This window comes from Heterodontus francisci, chromosome 23 (genome assembly GCF_036365525.1).
Source record: "Heterodontus francisci isolate sHetFra1 chromosome 23, sHetFra1.hap1, whole genome shotgun sequence".
NCBI classification, from domain to species: Eukaryota; Metazoa; Chordata; class Chondrichthyes; order Heterodontiformes; family Heterodontidae; genus Heterodontus; species Heterodontus francisci.
This window is the reverse complement of record NC_090393.1, coordinates 63,606,649-63,620,210: the sequence shown is the minus strand read 5'-3', so window position 1 is coordinate 63,620,210 and position 13,562 is coordinate 63,606,649. Positions and strand designations below refer to the sequence as shown.

General features: G+C 52.9%; 1 protein-coding gene across 1 annotated transcript in view; it reads right to left on the bottom strand.

Moving 5' to 3' along the window:
• Positions 1-12,317, bottom strand: part of LOC137382878 (serine/threonine-protein phosphatase 4 catalytic subunit-like) — a 52,858-nt gene extending 40,541 nt beyond the window's left edge. The window contains exon 1 of the mRNA XM_068055430.1: positions 12,224-12,317. The gene's annotated coding sequence lies outside the window, so the exon portion shown is untranslated. The remainder of the gene's footprint in view (positions 1-12,223) is intronic.
• Between the last annotated feature and the right edge of the window lie 1,245 nt (positions 12,318-13,562).

Sequence of the window (13,562 nt, the reverse complement as noted above, 5' to 3'; positions counted from 1 at the left end):
AATTCAATGCTAAAAACTAAACACAGCTCTTTTCCTTAAACGTGATGATCTTTTCCCCAGAGAGGTGGAAAACCAACTCTCCTCAACCCCCGATACTGCTGTGCTCTGACATATATCGTTTCAGGCATAACATCCATTTGGCAATCACAGCTAATCAACTTTGAGTTCAACAATTTCAGACCGTAATTTCTGCCTCTTCACCGCCTCCCCGCCCCCCCAATCTTTTCTTTGCATGTCTCGGTCTTAATCTTGTTTTACTTTCGGACAGCAGCTGTTCTTTATTCTGCCATTCACGCCTCCTCTGGACACATCTTTTATTTCTTTACCTGTCCATTACTCCCTTTAGCTGTGCACCACAAACTCTTTTGTCATTTAATGTCTCCCGCCCGAGCACAGATCTTCCCTTGTTCTTTTTCCACCCTCCCCAATTTGACCTGCTTAAAACCTATCACATTTCGAACTTTTCACAGTTCTGATGAAGGATCATCAACCTGAAACGTTAACTGTTTCTCCCTCCACAGATGCTGTCAGACCTGCTGAGCATTTCCAGCATTTGCTGTTTTTATTTCAGATTTCCAGCATCCACAGTATTTTGCTTTTGTCGTCATTGCTTCTTGGTGGGCTAATCGCTCGGAGCTCTAACAATCACACCCAAGCCCTTTCCTCATCAAACCTTATCCCAACTAACCTCTGGTGCTATGTCTCCATGTGTGAAGCTCAATGTTAACTGGTTAAATTGACTGCTGTTTGAGATTCATCAGCCAAAGTCCAACTAAATCAGGGAGCAGACGAGTGGCAGATGATCTTGAATATAGATTTAAAATGTAAAGTACTGCACATAGGAGAGAAAATTGAACAGACGTACTCTATGACTGATGGTGAAACAGCCACAAATGAATTTAAAAGATCTAGGGTTAATAGGCTCAGAACCTAACATACCCAATGCTTTTTAAGCCTATTACCTGACGCAGAGCTTTACAACAACTTATATCTATATAGCACCTTTAATATAGTCAAATATCCCATGGTATTTCACAGCAGCATTAACAAAATGACACGGAACCACACAAGATGATATTAGGACAGATGACCAAAGGCTTGGTCAAACAGGTAGGTTTTAAAGGAGTGTGTTAAAGGAGGAAAGGGAGGTAGAAAGCTGCAATATTTAGGGAGGAAATTCCAGAGCTTAGGGCCTAGGTAACTGAAGGCACAGCTGCCAATGGTGAAACAATGAAAATCAGCGAGGCAAAAGAGGTCAGAATAGCAGCAGCACAAAAGACCTGGGAGGGTTCTAGCACTAGAGGAGGATAAAAAAGGTAGGGAGGGGTGAGTCCCTGGAGGGATTTGAACACAAGTTTAAGAATTTTTAAAAATCGAGGCTTTGCTGGACAGGGAGCCAATTAAGGTCATTAAGCACAGGGGTGCTGGGACTTGGTGCGAGTTGGACAGCAGAGTTTTGGATAAACTCAAGTCTATGGAGGGGTGGAGGATGGGAGGTCGGCCAGGGAGAGTATTGGAATAGTTAAGAGGTAACAAAAACATGGATGAGGGGCTCAGCAGCAGATGAGCTGAAGGGCAAACAGGTTGCAAACAGTCTGGTTCAGCCTCCGACAGTGACCAGTGGCTTGATTTGGGGTTTCTCACAGCAGTGTGTACCGTCTACAAGATACACTGCAGCAACTCACCAAGGCCTCAGACAGCACCTTCCAAACCCATGACTTCCATCACCTAAAAAGTCAAGAGCAGCAAGCCCAGGAGAACACCACCTGCAAGTTCCCCACCAAGTCACAAACCATGTAACACCATGTAAATGTAACCCCACTATTGAAGAAAGGAGGGAGAGAAAACAGGAAACTACAGACCTGTTATTTTCCCTACTTCTGACGTCAAACTGTTTGAATTTATTCTAAGGGATGTGATAACTGGACACTTGGAAAATATGATTGGGCAGAGTCAACATGGATTTTGCAAGGGTAATCATTTTTGACAAGCCTGTAGAGTGTTTTGAGGATGTTACTTGTAGCACAGATAAAGGAGAACCAGTGGATGTGGTGTATTTGGATTTTCAGAAAGTTTTGATAAGTCCCAAACAGGAGGTTAGTAAACAAAGTTAGAGCATATGGGATTGGGGGTAATATACTGCTATGGATTGAGAATTGGTTAACAGAGCAATAATAAATGGGTCATTCTTAGTATGGAAGGCTGTTACTCGTGGGGTACCGCAAGGATCAGTGCTGGGGCCACAGCTGCTCACTATCTATATAAATGATGTGGATGGAGGCCCAATGTAATATTTCCAAATTTGCTGATGACAGAACTAGGAGGATGCAAGGAGGCCTCAAGCGGTTTTGGACAGGCTAAGTGAATGAGCAAGAACATGGCAGATGGAATATGTGAATAAATGTGAAATGATCCACTTGGTAGAAAAAACAGAAAGATAGTATTTCTTAAATGGGAAGAGGTTGGGAAGTGTTGATGAACAAGGACACCCAGGTCTCTTTGGACGAGAGTCACTAAAAGGTAGTGCAGCAAGCAATAAAGATGACAAATGGTATGTTGGCCTTCATTCCAAAGGGATTTGAGTACAGGAGTAAAGAGGTATTGCTGCAATTGCATAAAGCCTTGGTGAGACCACACCTGGAGTATTGTGCACAGTTTTGGTCTCCTTATCTAAGGAAGGATATATTTGCCAAAAAGGAAATGCAACAGAGGTTCACCAGACTAATCCCTGGGATGGTGGGATTGTCTTATGAAGAGAGATGGCAGAAACTGGGCCTGTATTCTCTAGTTTCGAAGAATAAGAGGTGATCCCATTGAAACTTACAAAATTCTTACAGGGCATGACAGAGTAGATGTGGATAGGATGTTTCCTCTTGCGGGGGAGTTTAGAACAAGGGGACAGAGTCTCAGAATAAGGAGCAGACCATTTAAGACTGATATGAGAAGGAATTTCTTTCACTCAGGGGGTGGTGAATCTTTGGAATTCTCTACCCCAGAGGACTGTGGAGGCTCAGTCATTGAGCATGTTCAAGACAGAAATCAACAGATTTCTGAATACTAATGATATCAAGGGATATGAGGATAGTGGGAAAAATGGCGTAGAGGTCGATGATCAGCCATGGTGGAGCAGGCTCAATGGGCCAAATGGACTACTCCTGCTCCTATTTCCTATGATCCTATCCTGACTTGAAACTATATCACTGTTCCTTCACTGTCGCTGGGTCAAAAACCTTGAACTCTCTCCTCAACAGCACTGTGGGTGTACCTACCCCACATGGACAGCAGCAGTTCAAGAAGGCAGCTCACCACCACCTTCTCAAGGGGAATTAGGGGCAGGCAATAAATGCTGGCCTAGCCAGCAACACTTATACCCACGAACAAACAAAATAAAAAATTGGTCATTAGACAACTGACGAGCATGGTTTTGAACCTTGGGAGCTCCTCATGAGCAACATGATTGCAGCACAAATCAGCATGCAATAAGCAAATGCACCACCAGAATCCTCCTAACCATAACATGGACACATACTATTCTTGACCAAATGGTGGTTCCATCAGTTGGAGATGAAGCAGCTCACTGCCTCTGCAACCAGTTCATGATAGTTACGGAGCCCTGGAACATTGAAGCATATTCTCCCATAGGACCTTCATCATTATTTCAGCTCCACATGACTAGCCTAACAGCAGTCTTTCCAAGTCTCCGTTTCTTCTTCAATTACATGACTGACATGAAGGACCTCTGCAGGATTCTGGCACCAGATACATTATGTTCCAGACATAGAAGTCCAAGTTACGAGGTTTCATCAAAAACAGTTTAACCAGGGGATTTGATAACGAGACAGAGGAACACGAGTAGGCCATTCTGCCCCTCAAACCTGTTCGCCATTCAGCAAGATAACAGCTGAAATCGAAATTAACTCCATCCACCTACCTTGGCTCCATAATCCTTAATAACCTTGTCTTGTAAAAAAAAAAATCCATCAATCTAGCATCTACTGCTTTTTGAGTGTTCCATACTTTACCACCCTGAAGGAAGCTACAATTCCCTCTCCTGAATGGCCTGGCCCTCATTTTAAAGATTATGTCCCCTTGTCCTTTATTTCCCCAATGCCAGAGACATTTCTCTCTCTCTGCCCCATCAATGCCTTTCAAAATCATAAAAACCTGAATCAAACCACCTCTTAATCTTCCATATTATACAAGCATAGTTTATGTAATCTATCCTCATAATCTAACCCTTGGAGCCCGGGTAATGTTCTGGTAAATCTGTGCTGCGCTCCTTCCAAGGCCAATGTATCCTTTCCAAGGCTCGGTGCCCAGAACTGTACCCAGTACTCCAGAATTGGTCTTTGTGTAGCTATAGCAAAACTTTTTGCCTTTTATATTCTAGCCCTCAAGACCAACAACACATCAGCCTTTTTGGTTATTTTTCGTACCCATTACATTTTGGTGATCTGCATACATGGATCCCTAAATATCTTTGGACCTCCATTGTTCATGGCTTTTCTCTATTTAAAAAAAAACACTGATTTATCCTTTTTGTTCCAAAATGGATGACCGCACTTGCATTGAAATCCATTTGCCTCAGTTTCAACCACTCACTCAATCAACGTTTTTGTAATTTTATGCTCCCGTCTAAACCATTTACTACGCCACCAACTTTTGCGTCATTGGTAAACTTGGATATGTGGCTCTGTATTGTGTAATTAAATCATTAATATAGTGAATACTGGGGCCTCAACTACAGATCTCATTCGACACCACTAGTTACTTCTTTCCAATTAGATTACATACCCATTATCTCTACTCCTTCTACTGTCATACCAATTAGCTAACTTGGTCTATAATTTTATCCAACAATCTTATGTGGAATCTTATCAAATGCCTGTTGCAAGTCCTTATAAACTACATAAATAGACATTCCCCAGCCCATTACTTCAGTTACTTCCTTTAAAAATCAAGTTTGGTTCACTGCATAACTTACAAATCCATGTTGGGTCTCTTCTAATCTGCTCAAATTTCTCAGTCACCCTGTCCTTAATGGTAGATTCCAAGAACTTCCCCACAAAAGATAATTGACTAACTTGTCTACATCCATGGCACAAGCCAATACCCCTCCCCCACCATTTACCAAAAATTCAGCTCACATGTGGGCCAGAGGATACCCTTCCATTGCATGAGAACACCACAATCACAAAGAACCATTTTGACACATGGGTTGAATATAAGCCTAACCTGCAGTCATTGAAGAAACACCAAAATGTTACAATGGTCCCCAGTACAGATTTTATTTTTTCTATTTACAGGATGTGAGCAGCTAGGCCAGCATTTATTGCCCATACCTAATTGTCTTAAAAGGTAGTGGTGGTGAGCTGCCTTCTTGAACTGTAGTATGTGCGGATTATAAATCAATAACTGGGACAGATGTCCCTTAAATGGTCAATAAAGTGCTGACTACATATTTCAAACCAGTGCTGTACAAATTAGAGGTTGTCAGGCTACACACAGCTCAGAGTACCTTGGATACCAACGTGGTTCACCATGTCTCAAAGAAGCCCCCAGAGCAGAGCACAGATCCAACTGACTGGATTCTCTCACCAATCAGGAGACCCTAGAAAATACATTTCCCAATATCTCACTCAATGGTGAATAAACACCCGCCATTGAGATTTTTACGCATTCCACAAGCTCCATCACCAGGTATCCACCACGAGCACTTATATCACTTCCAGGTATGAGAGTTGTAGAATCATACAGCACAGAAACAGGCCTTCCGGCCCATCGTGTCTGTGCCGGCCATCAAGCACCTACCTATTCTAATACCATTTTCCAGCACTTGGCCCGTAGCCTTGTACGTTATGGCGTTTCAAGTGCTCATCTAAATACATCTTAAATGTCGTGAGGGTTCCTGCCTCTACCGCCCCCTCAGGCAGTGTGTTCCAGATTCCAAACACCCTCTGGAGAAAAAAAAATTTTCCTCAAATCTCCTCTAAACCTCCTGCCCCTTACATTAAATCTATGCCCCCTGATTATTGACCCCTCCGCTAAAGGAAAAAGTTTCTTCCTATCTATGCCTCAATTAGGTCCCCCCTCAGCCTTCTCTGCTCGAAGGAAAAAAGGCTCCCACCCTTCTCTTCTCCCCCAGCTACCGGCTCCTCACTCCCACACCGCCACTCCCTACCAACTCCTCACTCCCACACCGCCACACCCCTCTGCTCAGCTACCAGTTCCTCACCCCCACACCGCCACCCCCAACCCTCACTGACTTCTGACCCCTTGTTCTCACCACCCCTTCGCATGGTACTTACTCCTCTCCTTCCAGCCAATTATTTACCCCAACACCAGAAAATGACCTCCATCACCAGATAATCACCCCCTGTCCCTGGGTATTTTCCCCCTGACCCCAGGTATTTTCTCCCAGATAATTGCTCCCTGTCCCCAGGAACTTGTCCCCCGGCCATGGGTATTTCCTCCCAGGTACTTGCCCCCTGTCCCCGAGTATTTCCTCCCAGATAATTGTCCCCGTCCCTGGCTATTTCTTCCCAGGTATTTGCCCCCTTTCCCCGGATATTTTCTGGCAGGTATTTACCCCCCCCCCCATTCCCGGCTATTTCCTCCCGGGTACTTGCCCCCCCCACCCCACCCCGCCATCCCCAGCTATTTCCTCCCGGGTACATGCCACCCCGTCCCCAACTATTGTTTTTTATTTTAAAATACAGCACTGAAACAGGCCCTTCGGCCCACCGAGTCTGTGCCAACCATCAACAACCCATTTATACTAATCCTACACTAATTCCATATTCCAACCACATCCCCACCGGTCCCTATATTCCCCTACCACTACCTAAACTAGGGGCAATTTATAATGGCCAATTAACCTATCACCCTGCAAGTCTTTTGGCATGTGGGAGGAAACCGGAGCACCCGGAGGAAACCCACGCAGACACAGGGAGAACTTGCAAACACCACACAGGCAGTACCCAGAATCGAACCCGGGTCACTGGAGCTGAGAGGCTGCGGTGCTAACCACTGTGCCTTCCCAAATACATGCACCCCCGTCCCCGACTATTTCTTCCCAGGTACTTGCCCCCCCCCCCCCGTCCCCGACTATTTCTTCCCAGGTACTTGCCCCCCCCCCCCATCCCCGGCTATTTCTTCCCGGGTACTTGCCCCCCCACCCCCCGTCCCCGGCTGTTTCTTCCTGGGTACTTGCCACCCCCGTCCCCGGCTGTTTCTTCCTGGGTACTTGCCACCCCCCGTCTCTGGCTATTTCTTCCCAGGTACTTGCCCCTCCGTCCCCGGCTATTTCTTCCCGGGTACTTGCCCCCACCCCCCCCCCCGGCTATTTCTTCCCGGGTACTTGCCCCCCGTCCCCGGCTATTCCTTCCCGGGTACTTGCCCACCGTCCCCAGTCCCCGACTATTTCTTCCCGGGTAGTTGCCCCCCCCCCCCACCCCGTCCCCGACTATTTCTTCCCGGGTACTTGCCCCCGCCCCCGTCCCCGGCTATTTCTTCCCGGGTACTTGCCTCCCCCCCCCACCCCGTCCCCGGCTATTTCTTGCCGGGTACTTGCCCCCCCCCCCGTCTATTTCTTCCCAGGTACATGGGCCCGACTATTTCTTCACAGGTACTTGCCCCACCGTCCCCGGCTATTTCTTCCCAGGTACTTGCCCCCCGTCCCCGGCGATTCCTTCCCGGGTACTTGCCCCCCGCCCCCCCCGTCTATTTCTTCTCGGGTACGTGGGCCCGACTATTTCTTCCCAGGTACTTGCCCCCCCCCGTCCCCGGCTATTTCTTCCCGGGTACTTGCCCCCCCCACCCCCCGTCCCCGGCTATTCTTTCCCGGGTACTTGCCCCCCGCCCCCCCCCGTCTATTTCTTCTCGGGTACATGGGCCCGACTATTTCTTCCCAGGTACTTGCCCCCCCCCGTCCCCGGCTATTTCTTCCCGGGTACTTGCCCCCCCCACCCCCCGTCCCCGGCTATTCTTTCCCGGGTACTTGTCCCCCCCCCCCCCCTCCTTCCCCGTCTATTTCTTCTCGGGTACATGGGCCCGACTATTTCTTCCCAGGTACTTGCCCCCCCCCGTCCCCGGCTATTTCTTCCCGGGTACTTGCCCCCCCCACCCCCCGTCCCCGGCGATTCCTTCCCGGGTACTTGCCCCCCTCCCCCCCCGTCTATTTCTTCTCGGGTACGTGGGCCCGACTATTTCTTCCCAGGTACTTGCCCGTCCCCGTCCCCGGCTATTTCTTCCCGGGTACTTGCCCCCCCCACCCCCCGTCCCCGGCTATTCTTTCCCGGGTACTTGTCCCCGCCCCCCCCCTCCTTCCCCGTCTATTTCTTCTCGGGTACATGGGCCCGACTATTTCTTCCCAGGTACTTGCCCCCCCCCGTCCCCGGCTATTTCTTCCCGGGTACTTGCCCCCCCCACCCCCCGTCCCCGGCTATTCCTTCCCGGGTACTTGTCCCCCCCCCCCCCCCTCCTTCCCCGTCTATTTCTTCTCGGGTACATGGGCCCGACTATTTCTTCCCAGGTACTTGCCCCGCACCCCCCCCCCGGCTATTTCTTCCCGGGTACTTGCCTACCCCCCCCCACCCCCCCCCGTCCCCAGCTATTTCTTCCCGGGTACTTGCCTTCCCCCCCGTCCCCCCAACCCACGTCCCCGGCTATTTCTTCCCGGGTACTTGCCCCACCCCATCCTCGGCTATTTCTTCCCGGGTACTTGCCCCCCCACCCCCCGTCCCCGGCTGTTTCTTCCTGGGTACTTGCCACCCCCGTCCCCGGCTGTTTCTTCCTGGGTACTTGCCACCCCCCGTCTCTGGCTATTTCTTCCCAGGTACTTGCCCCTCCGTCCCCGGCTATTTCTTCCCGGGTACTTGCCCCCACCCCCCCCCCCGGCTATTTCTTCCCGGGTACTTGCCCCCCGTCCCCGGCTATTTCTTCCCGGGTACTTGCCCCCCGTCCCCAGTCCCCGACTATTTCTTCCCGGGTAGTTGCCCCCCCCCCCCCACCCCGTCCCCGACTATTTCTTCCCGGGTACTTGCCCCCGCCCCCGTCCCCGGCTATTTCTTCCCGGGTACTTGCCTCCCCCCCCCACCCCGTCCCCGGCTATTTCTTGCCGGGTACTTGCCCCCCCCCCGTCTATTTCTTCCCAGGTACATGGGCCCGACTATTTCTTCACAGGTACTTGCCCCACCGTCCCCGGCTATTTCTTCCCAGGTACTTGCCCCCCGTCCCCGGCGATTCCTTCCCGGGTACTTGCCCCCCGCCCCCCCCGTCTATTTCTTCTCGGGTACATGGGCCCGACTATTTCTTCCCAGGTACTTGCCCCCCCCCGTCCCCGGCTATTTCTTCCCGGGTACTTGCCCCCCCCACCCCCCGTCCCCGGCTATTCCTTCCCGGGTACTTGGCCCCCCCCCCCCCCCTCCTTCCCCGTCTATTTCTTCTCGGGTACATGGGCCCGACTATTTCTTCCCAGGTACTTGCCCCCCCCCCCCCCCGTCCCCGTCTATTTCTTCTCGGGTACATGGGCCCGACTATTTCTTCCCAGGTACTTGCCCCCCCGCCCCCCACCCCCCGCCTATTTCTTCCCGGGTACTTGCCCTCCCCCCCCAGTCCCCGACTATTTCTTCCCGGGTAGTTGCCCCCCCCCCCCCCCCCACCCACCCCGTCCCCGACTATTTCTTCCCGGGTACTTGCCACTCACCGTCCCCGACTATTTCTTCCCGGGTACTTGCCCCCCCCATCCCCGGCTATTTCTTCCCGGGTACTTGCCCCCCCAACCCCGTCCCCGGCTGTTTCTTCCCGGGTACTTGCCCCCGCCCCCGGCTATTTCTTCCCGGGTACTTGCCCCCCCCCCCCGTCCCCGGCTATTTCTTCCCGGGTACTTGCCCACCCCCCCGTCCCCGGCTATTTCTTCCCGGGTACTTGCCCACCCCACCGTCCCCGGCTATTTCTTCCCGGGTACTTGCCCCCCCCCCGTCCCCGGCTATTTCTTCCCGGGTACTTGCCCCCCCCCGTCCCCGGCTATTTCTTCCCGGGTACTTGCCCCCCCCCCGTCCCCCCGTCCCCGGCTATTTCTTTCCAGGTACTTGCCCCCCCCCCGTCCCCGGCTATTTCTTCCCGGGTACTTGCCCCCCCCCCGTCCCCGGCTATTTCTTCCCGGGTACTTGCCCCCCCCCCCCCCATCCCCGGCTATTTCTTCCCGGGTACTTGCCCCCCGCCCCCGGCTGTTTCTTCCTGGGTACTTGCCACCCCCGTCCCCGGCTGTTTCTTCCTGGGTACTTGCCACCCCCCGTCCCTGGCTATTTCTTCCCAGGTACTTGCCCCTCCGTCCCCGGCTATTTCTTCCCGGGTACTTGCCCCCCACCCCCCCGGCTATTTCTTCCCGGGTACTTGCCCCCCGTCCCCGGCTATTCCTTCCCGGGTACTTGCCCTCCCCCCCAGTCCCCGACTATTTCTTCCCGGGTAGTTGCCCCCCCCCCCCCACCCCGTCCCCGACTATTTCTTCCCGGGTACTTGCCCCCCCACCCCCGCCCCCGGCTATTTCTTCCCGGGTACTTGCCCCCGTCCCCGGCTATTTCTTCCCGGGTACTTGCCCCCCCCCCCCCCCGCCCCACCCCGTCCCCGGCTATTTCTTGCCGGGTACTTGCCCCCCCCCCACCCCCCGCCCCACCCCGTCCCCGGCTATTTCTTGCCGGGTACTTGCCCCCCCCCCCACCCCCACCCCACCCCGTCCCCGTCTATTTCTTGCCGGGTACTTGCCCCCCCCCCCCGTCCCCGTCTATTTCTTCCCAGGTACATGGGCCCGACTATTTCTTCACAGGTACTTGCCCCACCGTCCCCGGCTATTTCTTCCCAGGTACTTGCCCCACCGTCCCCATCCCCGGCTATTTCTTCCCAGGTACTTACCCCCCGTCCCCGGCTATTCCTTCCCGGGTACTTGCCCCCCGCCCCCCCCGTCTATTTCTTCTCGGGTACATGGGCCCGACTATTTCTTCCCAGTTACTTGCCCCCCCCGTCCCCGGCTATTTCTTCCCGGGTACTTGCCCCCCCCACCCCCCGTCCCCGGCTATTCCTTCCCGGGTACTTGCCCCCCCCCCCCTTCCCCGTCTATTTCTTCTCGGGTACATGGGCCCGACTATTTCTTCCCAGGTACTTGCCCCCCCGCACCCCACCCCCCCGCCTATTTCTTCCCGGGTACTTGCCCTCCCCATCCCCGTCCCCGGCTGTTTCTTCCCGGGTACTTGCCCCCCCCCCCCCCCGTCCCCGGCTATTTCTTCCCGGGTACTTGCCCCCCCCCCCCCCCGTCCCCGGCTATTTCTTCCCGGGTACTTGCCCCCCCCCCCGTCCCCGGCTATTTCTTCCCGGGTACTTGCCCCCCCCCCCCCCGTCCCCGGCTATTTCTTCCCGGGTACTTGCCCCCGTCCCCTTCTATTTCTTCCCGGGTACTTGCCCCCCCCCCCCGGCTATTTCTTCCCGGGTACTTGCCACCCCACCCCCGGCTGTTTCTTCCCGGGTACTTGCCACCCCACCCCCGGCTATTTCTTCCCGGGTACTTGCCCCCCCCCCCCCATCCCCGGCTATTTCTTCCCGGGTACTTGCCCCCCCCCGTCCCCGGCTATTTCTTCCCGGGTACTTGCCCCCCCCGTCCCCGGCTATTTCATCCCGGGTACTTGCCCCCCCCCCGTCCCCAGCTATTTCTTCCCGGGTACTTGCCACCCACCCCCCCGTCCCTGGCTATTTCTTTGCAGGTACTTGCTCCCTGGGTATTCTCTTCCAGGTATTTACCACCCCCCCCCCCCCCCCCATCCCTGGGTATTTTCTTTCAGGTATTTACCCACACCCGCCCCCCCCCCAACCACCCCACCATCCATCCCCATCCCCAGGTATTTCCTCCCGGGTATTTACCCGCCGTCCCCGGGTATTTATCTCCTCTCCCCCCCCCCCCCCGGGTATTTCCGCCCGGGTATTTATCCCCCCCGTCCTTGGGTATTTTCTCCCGGGTATTTATCCCGCCCCCGGGTATTTTCTTCCGAGTATTTACCACCCCCCGTCCCAGGATACATTACCCCGGGTATTTAACCCCCGTCCCCGGGTATATTCTCCCGGGTATTTACCCCTCACATTCTTCCTCCCACCGGTTGGCAGAGCCCGAGTGCGGAGCCAGTCCCGCTGGAACGGTTAAAGCTGCTAAAAGCCACCAATGATCCCGGACACTTACCAAGCAGAGAAGCCGGGATGAAGCGTCTCTCCCTAATCCGGCCAGAGGCCGTGATAACTCCCAACCGGCGCAACTCCCACCTCAGCCGGGGCCTACAGGCAGACAGAGATACGCATGCGCAGCAACCAGGAGGCTGCCGGGAGTTGTAGTCCACAGTTACCATGGAGGCCGGTTATTGACCAGCCCGCAGTTAAAGGGACCGCTCCCTTCCGGAACAGTCTGCAGTTAAAGGGACCGCTCCCTTCCTGAACAGTCTGCAGTTAAAGGGACCGCTCCCTTCCGGAACAGGCTGCAGTTAAAAGGACCGCTCCCTTCCTGAACAGGCTGCAGTTAAAGGGACCGCTCCCTTCCGAACAGTCTGCAGTTAAAGGGACCGCTCCCTTCCGGAACAGTCTGCAGTTAAAGGGACCACTCCATTCCTGAACAGTCTGCAGTTAAAGGGACCGCTCCCTTCCGGAACAGTCTGCAGTTAAAGGGACCGCTCCCTTCCTGAACAGTCTGCAGTTAAAGGGACCGCTCCCTTCCGGAACAGGCTGCAGTTAAAAGGACCTTAATAACAATGGGCGGCACAGTGGCGCAGTGGTTAGCACTGCAGCCTCACAGCTCCAGCGACCCGGGTTCAATTCTGGGTATTGCCTGTGTGGAGTTTGCAAGTTCTCCCTGTGTCTGCGTGGGTTTCCTCCGGGTGCTCTGGTTTCCTCCCACATGCCAAAGACTTGCAGAATGATAGGTTAATTGGCCATTATAAATTGCCCCTAGTATAGGTAGGTGGTAGGGAAATATAGGGACAGGTGGGGATGTGGTAGGAATATAGGATTAGTGTAGGATTAGTATAAAATGGGTGGTTGATGGTCGGCACAGACTCGGTGGGCCGAAGGGCCTGTTTCAGTGCTGTATCTCTAAACTAAACTAAATAAAGTCTTGGCAGATTTATGTTCCTGACGAAATGGAATCTTCAATGTAGAAACAGTCCAAGGTTGCTTGAAGTCTTCGCAGTTGTCAGATGGGAAAAAAACAAGACCTTCAATGATAGGAAATTCAGCAGTCCAGTTCAGCAGTTGAAGTGTTACTCTTCTTTTTCCAGCAATGAATGCGGCAGATCAACAATTGTTATTATTTTTTTAAATAATTAACCTGGCATGACTTTTTAGAATTTTGAGAGAGCATAATAAACTTCTCGTCCTTCAGTTTAAATGGTCTGAGAGCCCTCCTTTCAGGTGTGAACACACAGCTGTCTTTCTGTCTCTGAACAAAACAGTTTTTTTTCAGCCAGTTTCAAAGTCAAAGGGCAACATTGTATGTTCTGTTCTCCCTCTCTCTATGGCTCTATCCAAGATAC